This window comes from Camponotus vicinus, unplaced genomic scaffold (genome assembly GCF_025532165.1).
Source record: "Camponotus vicinus isolate PSW18456_S1 unplaced genomic scaffold, iyCamVici1.0 SCAF_7, whole genome shotgun sequence".
In the NCBI taxonomy this organism is placed as follows: Eukaryota; Metazoa; Arthropoda; class Insecta; order Hymenoptera; family Formicidae; genus Camponotus; species Camponotus vicinus.
Genome location: NW_028141979.1, coordinates 8,840,061 through 8,856,520, shown reverse-complemented (window position 1 = coordinate 8,856,520; position 16,460 = coordinate 8,840,061). Strand labels below are relative to the sequence as shown.

At 26.2% G+C, this 16,460-nt stretch overlaps 1 pseudogene across 1 annotated transcript; it reads left to right on the top strand.

Moving 5' to 3' along the window:
• The first annotated feature begins 1,343 nt into the window (after positions 1-1,343).
• LOC145974683 (cytochrome P450 6k1-like) lies at positions 1,344-9,944 on the top strand (annotated as a pseudogene). The gene is made up of 7 exons (XR_014439763.1): positions 1,344-1,556; positions 6,018-6,199; positions 6,380-6,749; positions 6,883-7,213; positions 7,460-7,690; positions 7,905-8,156; positions 9,174-9,944. The product of XR_014439763.1 is annotated as a cytochrome P450 6k1-like (transcript).
• Positions 9,945-16,460: the final 6,516 nt, after the last annotated feature.

Genomic DNA, 16,460 nt, shown 5'->3' with positions numbered 1-16,460 from the left:
AATTATGATATATATGTAAACATTATACAAAAAAAAAATTTTAACTTGACTAAATATGCTTATTTCGTTATTGTTTTTTAGTCTGACAGTCAAATCGCAAAGTCGAGATTAATATAAAGATTCGTAATACATCAATCGTATAATAAATTAATCAACAATTTAAAATATTTCTCTCAATTAATTTAATATTTCCCCTCCCGTACATGTATGCTATAATATATAAAATATTTTTGCAACAAATTAATAATAATATCGCGTCCTTTGCAACATATATATATATATATATATATATATATATATATATATAGTTAATGTATATTTTATAATATATAAAATATTTCGGCAACGAATTATTGATAACACGGCGTTCGACTTTGGCAATATAAAATATAAACAGTAGCGTCCTATACGTTACCGCTTTGTCATTATTCGCACGGTGATTCTGGAGTAAAGTATAGTGGTGAGAAACGCTTTGTATACTGTAATTTTTTTATTAAACACGATTACGATTAGTATCGAAACATAATTTGCTATAAATATTAATAAAAATTAATTAATTAAAAATTACATGAAATAGTATATCGCAACGATGAATCTTTATCGAATCGCAATTCATTACTGCGAATAAAAATTGAAACAGGGGATAAGAGAATTAATTATGTTATGATTTTTCGATCATCAATGCTTATTATAATACTTCTTTAACAATATTAGAATTAAATATATTTCGATCAATGCTTTTAATTTCCTCAATCCTTGTTAATTAAACAATATACAATTTAATCGAGAATCGATTAAATAATAGGAATCCAAAATATTAAATAATCACTTCGAGCGTTGCGATCTTACGAACAATAATTATTATTTTAATACTTAGAGTCACAAATATATCTCATCCGTGTTACTTTATCGTTCTATTTGACAATCTAAATGTAATTTAGATTATGAGGGAACACGAAATAAAACAATCGAATTATAATTGCAAATAATTAGCATAACGAAAGATTTCTTGATGAATAGTTTAATAAATAATCAATTAATCTTAATCAATAAATTAAAATACTTCCATAATTTAATATTCCTCGCGCAAATATTTTATATTACAGAAAATATTTCGGCAATGAGAGACTTATCAATAACACCGTGTTCGACCTTGATAAACAGTATCGCGCTATTGTTAATATGTTACATGGCTTTATTATCATTCGCACAGTGACTTTGAGTAGTGACGTGGGAGACGTTTCACATATTATCAAATTCTTTCTTTACATAGTCAACCTTGGCGATATAAACAGTATCGCGATAATGTTTTTGACTTACGATCATTTGCTTAGTGGCTCTTGAGCAGTGAAGTAGTGATGTGAGACGTTTTATATATTATCAAATTCTTTCTTTGAACACAATTGCAAGTGCAACGAGGAACTTTTCGTGAATGAGTGTAAGTGTAACGAGGAATTGAAATGAGTGCAAGAAGGATTGAAGTGCCACGAGGAAAAGGCGAAGAAAGCAAAAGAAGAAAGGAGGTTTTGGAAATGGATGGACCAATAAGATATGATGTAAATCATTAATATAAATTATTTATCACATTCATTATTTATTATATTGTTGCGTCCCCGCGTCCCGTCCCGCTGAATGTATTCGTCACCCGTTGAATTCTTTCGAAGAAGATAAATACGACAATAAATATGTGTCTTTCTCTCTTCATTTCTCTTCTAATGTAATCGAGAATCTAATTAATAAATATAATTTGATTGCGAGAAAGAGATATTCCAAGTAAGAGAGATTTATTAATTCAAAAAAGTTAAACAAAAAGCTTATGGCAAAGATTAATTCTAAATTATTGGACGTAAAAAAATATATAATAGTAGAAATATTTTTTTTGCAATTTGCCCACGATGGGGGATGAAGGGCCGTTCGAATGCAGATGCCACTTGCCCCATTTACCTGTATCAAAAGACACCAAAGTGTCGCCTTCGACTCGGCCGTAATTGCATCGGCATTGCACTCGACCCGCGCGGAGGCTCAGGCTATCTCTCCATCGACCTTCGACATTGGATCGACCCACCGTAGTTACGGCTCTTGCTCGGTTATTATTGTTCGCGATATAGAATTATCATATATATATATATATATATATATATATGTATGTATATGTATATGTATGTACATATGTATATATAGTTTAAAATTAATTTGAAATTAATAAAAATTAGTTTTTATTTTGTCTATAGAAACGTGAAAAATACATTTCCTTAACTATGATTTTAAAAATGTTTCTATAGGAACGTTTCTTATTAATGCTTTACTGTTAAAAAATATTGAATACGTTTAAGAAACGTATATGAAACGACCGTGTGCTATCTGGGTTTATTGTTATCATACATGACAAGAATATAATATTTAATAAATTATTTGTAAATTTATTATAAGTAAACATTACTTTAAAAAATCATAGCAATATAATTTATAATATTAATATTATTAGAAATTTATATAATAATATTATATAATAATTATTCAAACCGTTGAAAATCTAATTTGTAATTTCATATTCCAGTATATACTTGAAAAGGACCATAACCATATGGTCGAAACGTCGTAATTAATAAACAAAAATTCTGGCTAGTTTGGTTGATTACATTATTTCCAATCCTTTGATTATATAATAATATTATTAGAAATATTAATATATACATTAAAAATTTTACATATACAGGGTGTCCGATTCCTGACTGACCAAACGAAAAGTAGTGGTAGATTGGATCAAATTGAAAAGAAAAGTTCTCTACTATTTTGCAAAATTCGCAATAATTATTAAGAAATAAGCAAAAATGTTTCGGCGCATGAGAAGCGGGTAGATCGTTCGCAGTGTCCGATTAATGAGTGATCAAACGAAAAGTGGTGGTAGATTGGGTCAAACTGGAAAGACAAATCCTCTACCATTTTGCAAAATTCGCAATAATGATTAAGATATAGGCAAAAATGTCTCAGCGCATGAGAAGCGATCTGTCTACCGCTTCTTATACTCTGAGACATTTTTGCCTATAACTTAATAATTATTGCGAATTTTGCAATATGGTGGAATAGAGGAATTTTCTTTTCAGTTTGACCCAATCTATCACCACTTTTCGTTTGATCACTTAATAATCACACACTACAAGCGGTTTACCGCTTCTCATGTACCGAGACATTTTTGCTTATTTTTTAATAATTATTGCGAATTTTGCAAAATGGTAGAGGACTTTTCTTCTCAGTTTGACCCAATCTACTACTACTTTTCGTTTGGTCACTCAGGAATCGGACATCCTGTATGTAGTTTCAATTTGTATAATTTTGATATCTGTGTAAGTCATTAAATGTGTTAAGCTGCTGAGACGTGTAAACCAAGAACAAACGCCTCTTTATAACACGTCCCAAACGTTGAATAAAGAAGTGTGTTATTTTTTTATACGTTTCCATATATATTCTGATTATAACACGTAAGATTCGTATAAAATTAATACATTACACAATTATATGTATTCAAATAACATGGATAAACGTGTTTTCTGGAAATTATACAAATGAAATGAGTTACATTAACACATTGAGATTTGCAGTGAAGATACTGTATCTCTATATATACATAAAATATGTATGTAATTCCAGTGTATATGTTTTATGTAATATTTTAAATTGAATAGTTATTATTTTCATGAGAATAAAATATTAATTAATTAATCGATTGCATTCCGGATCGGTTTTTCATTTGATATATATAAATATTTAGTAATTAATCGAATAATTGCATTCGACTCGCCATTTTCCGTCGGTATACGTACATAATTAATCAATTAATCGAACGATTGCATTCCGACTCGATTTTTGGGTCGGAATATATGTACATATATATATATATATATATATATATATATATATATATATATTTCCAAATAACGCAGATATTTCAGAACAAAATTGTAGCCTCACACTATTGATGCGTGTCATGCATGAAACGGAACGCAGCTTACATTATATGTAATTATCTCATTAAAAATTTAAATGTTGTACGATCCTGCAAATTAAACAATGATTAAATTTAAACTACGTTGAGAAAACAAACATTAATACATTAGAAAAATACAAAATACAAATAATTTTCGTTATTATAATCATATAAAATGACGGTGTTGCCATATTATATAAATGATATATCATCATAGATAATTTTGTAGATAATTTTACTGTCGTCAAAATAGTCTATCTATAATTAATTCCTTATACATATTTAATAACATGTCGTATCTCAAAAATATTGGTAATGTATACATCAGATAATCAATATACTCTAATGTATGTAAAAATATATGATAATTTTTGATGTCGTCAAAAAGCCGATTGACATATATATGAATTTGTATTCTACGGGACGGTGTCTCTTTTGCTACATTAGATCACTAGACCGGCGCGTAGACGGTACTGCTTTTCGCGCCGCTAGCATACATTTAGCGTGAGGAAAACTGAACTGACATCCGGACTCTAATAATTATATATAGGTAAAATGTTTTATTTCTTCAAATTTTACTTAAAAAAAAAAATAAAAATATAAAAATTATTTTTCTACTTTTATTATATTTCCTATACATATATTCCCCACACGGAAAAATTGATCTAATAGATATCTAATAAATGTCTAAATATCTATATGAGGTCCATATCCTCTATAGATAACTAGTAGATGTATTTATATCACTCACATATCTATATCCACTAAGTAGCTACCAGAGATATCCACTAGACCTACACATGTTATCCACATATCTACATTCACACAAAAAATACGGGCCACTACATTTTAGCACAATTTTTTAACATCTTTCAATAACAATAAATCAGCGAAAAATCATCGTATTAAGATGAAACAAAATTCAAATTAAAGCTTGAACATTTTTTTTTTAATCAAAAACCAAATTTTAGTTACAAAAAATATTTTATAAAATGACGAACGTTGAAGATAGACTTTGCGAAATGAGAAACAAATTTTTTTTTAACTGTTGCATTGCTCAGGTGAAATGGTTTCCTTTTTGAAAAATTATTTTAAACGATTTTTGTGAAAAAAAGTAATATTAATAATTCCATAAATTTTTTTGAAATTTAACATACAAAATATTTCAGATGAATATGGATATTTTTATAATAATAGATTATTTATTAAGTCAATTTTTAATACAAACATGCAAAAATATTATTTATTATAAGAGCTTTTAAGTTTTAATCTCTAAATATTTAAATACTATCATCGAGTTAAGTCAATCAAGTATTAAAATTCTATTAAAGTAAAACCGATTTATAAAAAAAGAGCATTTTCTATATTAATATGATATTTTTTTCATAATTCGCGCAAAAGGAAGAAAATAAAAATCAAATGTTTTAATTTCTCTAATAATAAATTCAATGTTCAATATATTAATTCTTTTTATTGGTTTTATATCTTCGCAGTATTTCACGTTTTTATGATTCTAATGAAATTATTCTAATGTAATCTAATCAAATTTGATTTTATGATTTATGATAGCACAGGCCTGCGAAATTTTAAGTTCGGTTAGTTAGAAAAAGCGGAATAGGTGAATCTGATAGATTATTTGACGCTGAAAACGAATCTGACCGCAGAATTTCCCCATCACCTCAGGTTTCCGAATAATTTATAGTTAAATAGTCCAAAAGTGGCAATTTCGACAAATTTCATGAATTTATTATGGAAGAATCTAATTTTTTGAAATATTTGTGCAAATGGCATCGTATAGTATTAGTCTTCACCTTTCAAATCCATTTTCGATTGCCGCTGCACGGTTGAGATATACAAGTATGAAGTTATTTTGTAAGAAAATTTACGTTAAAAAAAATTTACATAGTATGTAAAAGTAAAAATTTACATATTATATACTCTGTTTTTTGTAACTGACCCTTGTAAGCCTGTGTAATCAAATAATATGATTGTAATCAAATATAAAGAAATTGCTCATTTTTATTTATTTTAGATAAAAACTTGCGATGTTAATCGCGGAATTAATTGGGATTTTCATCGTTGCTTTGATTATTGTGTATACTTATTACAAATATGTGTTATTCAATTACTGGCGTAAAAGAGGTATTTTTTATATCGAACCTGTTGTGCCAACTGGTAATATTGAAGCCATAGTAACTAAAAAAAGAACAATAGGCGAGTATATTTTCTTATAATATTATATATTATAAGAATATATTATAATTTCTATAATGCATTTATTTCTACGCAAGCTATCTTTATTATCTTTAATATCTTTTCCTTTTTACTCTGTTCCCTCTTTTCATTTTATTTGAAACAAAAACTGGTAGAATTGAACAAAAACTTTTTTAACAGGCGAATTCTTGCACGATGTCTATGTAAAATATAAGGAACATCGTGTCGTTGGAATATACACATTTTTCAAACCAAATCTGGTAATTACTGATCCCGATCTTATTCAAATGGTGCTGACAAAGAAATTCAAGAATTTCCATGATCGCGGAGTGTTTTGCAACGAGAAGATTGATGTACTATCCGGTCATTTGTTTGCACTGTCCGGGAAGAAGTGGCGGAATTTGCGCGTCAAGTTGATACCCACTTTTACTTCAGGAAAAATAAAGCAAATGTTTGCGATTATGAAAATGTGCAGCGATGACTTTGTGAAAAATCTGGACAATGTGGCTCAAACAGGAGATTCAATCGAGATAAAAGATTGGTTTGGAAGGTAAAATTTTTTCTAAAGAGAGAATTTTTTTTGTATGAATGTAATATACATTCATACAAAGATTATTTAAAAAAAATTATATAAGAAAGTTTTTTGATATTATCGTAATAATTTGTTGAAAATGTATTTGTAGATATACAATGGATATAATTATGTCAACAGCTTTTGGATTCAAATCCAATTGTATAGGCTGAAGACAATAATCAGTTTCGATATTGGGGAAAAAAGGTCTTTGAAGTACATACCTTTCGGAACGCTCTTTCTTTGTTTATGCCCCAAATTTTGAATTTCTTTTCCTCTTTTTAATCGAAGTATAGGAGAGTTTTTTGTGAAAATTTTTCGAGAGAATGTGGAATATAGACAACGTCATAACATCATCAAGCATGATTTTATGAATCTGCTCATACAACTTATGGAGAAGGGCTACGTTGAATCCGATGATATGAAGGATATCGATAAATCTTGTAAATATGTATATAATTGTTTTAAATATTTGTTTTCTATCGCGCTTATTTTGTCTTTTAAAATCAATTTTGTTTTTAAACATAATACATACAATTCTTATTTTAATTAAATACAGACAACAATATGACGATATAATTAGTTGTATGTAGTAATTATATAAAAGCACTTTTAATTTTTCTTTTAGAATATTTCTAAAAGAAACAAGATTAATAGTTAGTAGATTAAGATGTTTTGTTTACATATAGCTACCATCAACAGGCTCACTTTGTCAGAAGCGGTTGCGCAAGCTTTCGTCTTTTTCGCTGCTGGCTTCGAAACTTCTTCGACAACAGCAACATTTTGTTTATACGAATTAGCTCAACATCAACACTTGCAGGACAAACTTCGCAATGAAATCGATGTAATATTAAAAAATCATGGCGAATTAACTTATAATGCTGTGAACGAAATGACATATCTTCACAAAGTAATAAACGGCAAGTTGATAATCTATATTGTAAAGTCATCGGGACTAATTATTCTTATCAAGTTTCCTTCACAAACAGATTACAAATTCTAACTGGAAGTTTCTACACACACATACACACTAATATTTCTTGACTTATATATATCTAAGTAAATATGTCTAATAATAATTGATTATATATTTTGAAGTGTTTTTATATTTTTATATTTTTTTATATATTGCAGAGACACTGAGGAAATATCCGCCTGTATCTAATTTACATCGCATCTGTACCGAGGAAATAGATCTTCCAACAACAAATATTCATGTTCCAAAAGACATGCCAATCATTATATCGATATTCGGATTACATCGAGATCCATTGATATATCCAGATCCTGATAGATTTGATCCTGAACGATTTAACGAGGATAAGATAGCAGCCAGACATCCTTACACTTATTTGCCATTTGGAGAGGGACCACGAATTTGTATCGGTGAGTGTAGATAAGCCTTTTCTAATTGATAAAATCTGTTTTCTCATTGTTTACGCGAATTTATTAACTTCTTTTAATATATTTTTATAGCAATTTTTTATTAAATTATCAAGGGGGAATAAAAATATATATAGATTAATACATATATTTCAAAACACATAATTAAATAATTAAATATTTTATTTATAAATATAATATAAATAAAATAAATACATATAAATATAATATAATATATTTTAATATAAATATAGTATAATAAAATATAGTATAAATGTAATATAATATATTTTAATATAAATATAGTATAATAAAATATAGTATAAATGTAATATAATATATTTTTTTAAATACTTTTTCGAAAGTCTTTTCTTCTTAATATTTATATTTATTTGTGATATTATCTTAGCAACATTATTGAATAAGATAGAATCAAAAAATTTAATATGAATAAATATATATATATATATATGTTTTAATTTAAAAACAGTTATATAATTATTTCTTTAACGCTTTCTATCTAGCTCTCATTTGATTTTGCTTCGATTTTGAGTTATTTATATTGTAATATTTAGAGCTTCATTGATTATTAATACTATATGTTATTGAATAAATTGTATATAATTATTTATGATTATGATTTATGATTATGATTTATTAAATTATTATAATTATATTTTGATTATATTTTATTTAGAGATGCTATTAACTTTAAATATTTTTAAAAAAATTCTAAAAAAAATTTATATTTAATTACATATAAATTATCAATTATTTTATTATGTAATATCTGTGTAATATCGTACTATGCAAGGTTTATAACAAATGTGAATTATCTATCATTACCTTATCACGCAGACAGTACAGAATATTGTAGCAGTATTATTAATATTGTAGTAACATTGCAGCAACGTTGCAATATTGTCGCAATATTGCTGCAATATTCTGTGCTGTATGGAATTTTACTCTATTATCTTCTGAATGTATCAATTTTATGTCATTATTACTATATATTTTTAGGTTCAAGATTTGCCTATATGCAAACCAAGGTTGGACTTGTAAGTCTTCTGTCGAAATTCAAATTCAAACTTGATCCCCGAACTATGTTCCCGTTAACTTACGATCCGAATAATCTTACACTTACGCCCAAAGGAGGTATATATCTTACTATATATAAAGCCGCGATAAAAAAATAATAAATAAGCATTCTTGAATATATTTAAATTTACTTATCCAAAAATATTATATATATCTCATACAACACAGAAGGTTGCAACAACATTGCTGCAATGTTACAGCATTACTCATTGCATTATAATGTAGCAGAAATATTGTAAAGATATTATTTAACAATATTATTTCAGTAATGTGCAACAACATTTTTAAATAATAAAAATGTATAATAGTGTATTACATGTTCCTTCGCTTGCCGCTACGCGACGACATATTTAACTAACTCGAATTTAAATTTTCATCATAAAATGGGTAAAAATAAAGCCTTCAAAGGATTGATAAAGGACTAACATAAGATCTAAAGTATATTTGTTTTCTTTTGTTTTATTTTTGGTGAACTGACTTGATTTAAAGTAATTTGTTTAATGATCTGGATCCCTTATTGGAATTTAGAATATTAAATAGATTATTTGAAACTAGACGGATAAATGGCTAATAGTCCATTTATTGCGTGCATTAAAGTATTTTTATTGCCGAGTGTATGTAAGATAGTCGTATATAAATTATCGAGATAAGCATTAAATAAGAAACATTTAATAAAAAACTATTTCATAAACAGTTAATAGATAATCCTTTTTTTTTCTCCGTTATAAATATTAATATTTACCTTACTGCCTGCCAAATAAAATATATTTTGTGTAAACGTGTTTTATTTTTAATAGTTATTTTAACATTTTTGTTTTCTTATATTGAAATATGTTAAAAAAATTATATAAAAATTTCATATTTTATATATCACTATTATTTTATTTGCAGCTATTATTTTTTATCTCAATTTATTTCATTCATCATTGATTGACAACTTTAAAATAATTTAAAAGCAATTAAGCATATGACTTCTAATTTTCTTCATACCGATATGAGAATTTCATTGTTACTGCATGTCCGTAACAATTAGTCTACTGCTTTTCCAATAAGGAGATTCTAAATATTAAACAAATTATTTAAAATTAAGAGGATATATAGGAAGCTGTTACATTTATTATTTGAAGCAAAAAATCAAAACTTAATGTTTTTATAAATGAAATCTCGAATTTTAGGCATTAAATATAATTTTTTTATTATTTGCTTTATTAAATTTAGCCTCATTATTAGTACCATATTATTGTGCTGTTCAAGAGTTCGGTTTGTCTTAGGAGTTGCGATTCCTGAAAGTGCCAGGGAACAAAAAACGAAAATGCTCCATACAGTAAAAATTTATTCCAATAGCTTACAATCTTACATTTCTGGCGAGATTTCGTAACTTATATAATGAAATTTATTGACAAATTCGAATGCTTTCCCACATTTCTGTTTAAAGATACGAGTAATTTTGCAGGTATGTTCGTTCAGAAAACGTGAAAACATAGAATCCTATTTATCATTCGTAAATTTGATTTGACATCTATATTGGCATTTATTCATCCATCCAAATATTAAATATTAACCAAATATTTACCAAATATTAACGCTTATGCGATTAATAATGAGCTCTCTTGTATGCGATACGATTATTCCAATCGCAATCTCTTTTTTATTTTTGTTTTTGATTGTGTTTCAATGCAGATGACTTGGGAAATGTAATAGTGTTTGTGGAAAATATATAATGATAAGATTTAATTCATGTGAAGTAATTAAGGGGAGACATATACCCAGAACACGTACTGAAAATGACTCTATTTTAACGAATTTTTTTCGTGGAAAGTATTAGGCTTATCAAGACACATGCACTGCAAATCTCAATGTGTTAATGTAACTTATTTCATTTGTGCAATTTCCAGAAAATACGTTTATTCATGTTATTTAAATACATATAATTGTGTAATGTATTAATTTTATACGAATCTTACGTGTTATAATGAGAATATGTATGGAAACGTATAAAAAATTACACACTTCTTTATTCAACGTTTGGGACGTGTTATAAAGAGGCGTTTGTTCTTGATTTACACGTCTCAGCAGCTTAACACATTTAATGACTTACACAGATATATATATTAATATTTCTAATAATATTATTATATAATATTATTATATAAATTTCTAATAATATTAATATTATAAATTATATTGCTTTGATTTTTTAAAGTAACGTTTACTTATAATAAATTTACAAATAATTTATTAAATATTATATTCTTGTTATGTATGATAACAATAAACCCAGATAGCACACGGTCGTTTTATATACGTTTCTTAAACGTATTCAATATTTTTTAAGCGTAAAGCATTAATAAGAAACGTTCCTATAGAAACACTTTTAAAACCATAGTTAAGGAAATGTATTTTTCACGTTTCTATAGACAAAATGAAAACTAATTTTTATTAATTTCAAATTAATTTTAAACTATATATACATATGTACATACATATGCATATATATATATATATATATATATATATATATATATAATTATGAAAACTATATTAATTTCTATTTCTAAATATATGAATAAGATCACTAAGAATCAGTATTTCATTGAACTCTAGTAGAAACGCTTATTTTTTGTTACTTTATCTTATATCTCATTAATTATAGTCAGTGGAAATAAAATTTCACCGCAAAATCAGTAATTGCTAGTTCGTTTGTTTATCTCTACGGTGCGCTATTTTTCTCGTACTTAAGTTTTAGTCATGAGAATTATATAAAGCTTGCAAAGGACGACAGATAAAATTAAAAGTATCAATTCGATTTAATTTCTGATGCAATCTCAATAGAGGAATTTCAGATATTAAATCAAACTTATAAGTCCGGCGAATAAACGAAAATTATCTGTTCTTTATATATTAAAGATGTAAAATAAATCATCATCTATTTAACATTCATGTTTTAATATGCATGTAAATATAAATAAAATTTTTAATTTTATATAGTCCTTTATTAAAAAAATTTATCTTATGAACATTTTATTTTTTTTTAATATTTTGTTATTTTATTTTTCTAACTTTAATTTTTCTATTTCTCTCTAATAATAATCATTTAATTTTAATTCCAAAGTTAGATATAAACTGATAAGATAATTATTTAGAATAAGAAAAAATATATAATGTGTATTTCTTTGTAAAAAATATAAATATATTTTTATAAATTTCAAACAAGCACTTTATTGTAATGTACCATTAATTTGAAACCTATACATTTTAAATATATTAAATTAATGCATTTAAATATGATTAATTAACACGTTTTAATGTATTAAATTAAAATATATCAAGTGCATATAAGTTATGCAGCAGGAAACGTATAAAATGAGCTTCAGCTAATTTACACATTTATACGTGTAAATATAACATATTAAGATTTGCAGTGATTCAAATAATTATTTGATATGTATATAACTCAATATATATTTTAATGACTATTAAATATATAATAACTGTGAGATATTCGTGACATCTCGATGCATAGAATATGAATAGCATACATACTGTATACGGAATTCTCCCATATAATTCTCATATAAGAAAAATGATGAGAGTATCTCTTTAAGTTTGTACAAATCCTTAAAGCGAATATTATTATAAATAAACATGAATCAAGTATATCTTTCTCTATAGGATGCAAGATGAACTATCTAATTGGACTGTACTGAAAAAGACAATGAAATCTAACGTCGCTATTTCCCTCGGACTGCATTTGGTGCTAAATGTTCCCGCAGTACGTACAAAGTTCAGTAGGGTAGAGCTCCATGATAGACTTCCTGTTCATGTTTTTAGTAATCGACGAATTCTAATTCGATTTTCGACTTAGTTATCCTATATTTTTGATTAAGTCATTAATAAGGATTATTCAATTGAGAATAAATAATTAGACTTACTGCTGTGAAAAAAAGTATTAAAATTTATATAATAAAAAGAACAAAATCTTAAATAAAAATAAAAGACGGAAAAGAACGCGTTACAATGGGTGAAAATTTAACAAAAAATGAAAGGAACAAGAATAACAATAATTGTTTCCTTCTTCTTGAATTATGTTTTCGCAAAATAATCATGTGTGTAATTAAAGGTATTTAAAAAAATTTAAATAAAGTTAAATTTAAATAAAAATTTAAATTAAAATATTTAAAGTTAAATTTTTTTTAAACTAATATAATATTTAAATTATATATATTGTTTAATACATATGTATGTTACTAATAATATTTAAAGAAATATATATAATTATATACTTTAAAACTTTAGCACAAATATTTTATTTTGTTTATTCTTCTCTTTATGTTTGTAGAGGTTACTACTGTCTACCTAGATTACAGTCTTTATGTGTTTTCTCATACTTTATAATGGTGGTAATTATCCGTGCAATGATTAAAAAGCTTATAAACAATTGTAAAAAAGTTTAATACCGATTATTAAGTAGTAATATCGATGGCACAGTGGTTTATTCGTAAGCAAAATGTAAGTATAAATAATATAACGGTATATAATTCCATGTAAGATGGGCGTAGACTTGGCCATTACCATGCACTATAGATGCATTTTCTCTGCGAGAGCGACTGGAGTAGATCTATTCGCGAGAAGATCTATCGTGGCAAACTGGACCGACAAGACCCTCGTCTTTTTCTGTTGACCCTAACTGTAACAGACTGTAATTGCAGCTGTCCATGCATGCGAGGGAAGTAACTTTCATCGCTTACTTCTAATATCCTTTTTTAGCTCCTGTATATTTTTTATCGCAAAAGCTATTTATTTTTGTTACGAAGATTTTTATAGTAATTTCTTTATATAATGAAAAATATAAATTTTATTTTAGAATCAATAATAGTATAATAAGAAAATTTAATATTTAAATAAGAATTTTTCTTTTTATAATATAATAATTATAATAAATATTATGTTAATAATAATACTTCTGATAAAATCTGCTTTATTTGTTATAATAACATTACAGTTGTTAATTATAATATTTAATACAATTAATTAATTAGGAAATCTCGCTGAAGCTGTCAAAGTTTATCAGATAATTATGTTACTCATCGGAAAACAAGAAGAAATATCTATTAGATATCGATTCGTTGTACATTTTTATTTATAAAATAAATAATTAATAAATATAAATAATATAAATATAAATATAATTAATTAATATAAATAATTTAAATAATTAATATAAATAAATTAAATAATTAATATAATGAAAAACCGTGTTAAAAGAACGATGTTTAGATTGATTCTCTTATCAAAGATTTATCAGAAGTATAATTAACTACTTGTCATGACAGTTAAATCCAATTTTCGCTGTGTTGTACTTACAAAAAAAAAAGAAAAACGTTACAAAGAGAGTTAGTTATCTGGAGTTTTTATTCGGAGAGCAGAAAACACAGTCTGTATCTGTAGGTCACGCTGTAACCGACGCCAGAGTGACACCTTGTTCCACTTAATGACGATACCGCTCCGACGACTTTTTAAGTCCGTTTAATTAATTCCCAACGGCAAAGTATGACAGATCGGTCGTTCTTCTTCCGGATTCCATGCGGTCGCTCAATAACATTTATATTTTATCGTATGCAGGATTCATGCATATTTGTGTGTGTATGATGTGAGTGACCTCTTTATTTCTTCTATCATAAAAATATTCGGCAGATTTTAATTTGGCTATATTTAAACATATGTTGCAAACATTTCATGATATCAGTCTTCTCCTAAAAAGACTTATGTTAATGTTTTTATAAAATGCTTTCTTCGTATTTCGATTTTTTTATAAAAGAATTGAATGACAAAGAATATATAATGTACATAATCTTCGCAAAATAATGCAATAACAATTAATAAATATAAATCGAAGACGAATATGTATCTATATGTGTATAAAACTTGATGCATACTTGCGTTATAGGGGGGATATAACTTTCGCTTGATAATATAGTGTAACACATATTACACGTATTACATTGCTCCGGCAAGATCAAGATTTATATAATATATTTGTAATTAGTATCCAAGTATTCAGTTTCCTTTGATAAACGGGTTTGTTAATATATTTAATAAATTAAAAAATATTATAATAAATTTATTATATAAAATTTATTATAAAATTAATTCATAAATATATTAAATAATATATTAAATATATTAAATATATTAAATAAATATATTAAATTAATTTATAAATATATTTTTATTATATTAATATATTTATTTAATATATTAATATATTTAATATATTATTTAATATATTTATAAATTAATTTTATAATAAATTGTTTATAAATTTTATAATAAATTTTAATATGTATGTAAATTATTCGTGCATCTTAATCACGATTCAAGAAGCTTGCGATCGAGAAATTCTTCTTTTTTTTTCGTTTTTCGCGCGTTAATTTTGTTGATTTTTAAATTTACGAATTCATATATTCAAAACTTTGCATAGGAATCTTTATAATTCAATATCACACGTTTACGCTTATTATTATCATAATTAACCTAGTTTTTTAAGACTATAATGCGCATATTAAACACAAAGGGAGATAGATTATCGCCACGACACATCTTTTCTTATCGACAGATATTTTTCCTGCGGAAGAAAGAATCTCTTACGTAATAAACGCAACCGCAATCCCGTCTTACGTTATCCAGAAAGCTATCGTGATACAAAACCGCGTTCGCACGGATATTATAAGCATTATACGCGTTTTACGTTCCCTTTTGATCATCTGTTTTTCTCAGAAATACAGGTTCTATTTTACGTAAGATCATAGAGACGGCGCAAGATGATAGGTATCATGTGCATAAATTAATCCTTTGTTACACACAGTGTAGTTTCAAGGCAAAACGCTTCACATCTCTGTGCTTTCTATACCGTGAGAAGTAGCTCGAAGGAAATGCCGCGGATACATAAATCGTAGACACATTTTATATATTTTGTTAACATATTCTTTGTATAATTACCACTTACTATTGTTTGCAAAATAAGTTCCTTAAGTAACAGTGTACAGTTATGAGGTGATATCTTCGTTACTTTCTCCGGTATGTACAGAGAATCAATGGGAATTATAAAAGCAATAGCCTTTAATATCTTCTCGAAATTACAAGAGATAAAGAAAAATTTTTTGAACATTTTGTACATGTATTGTTATAAAAATAAAATTCCGAAAATAA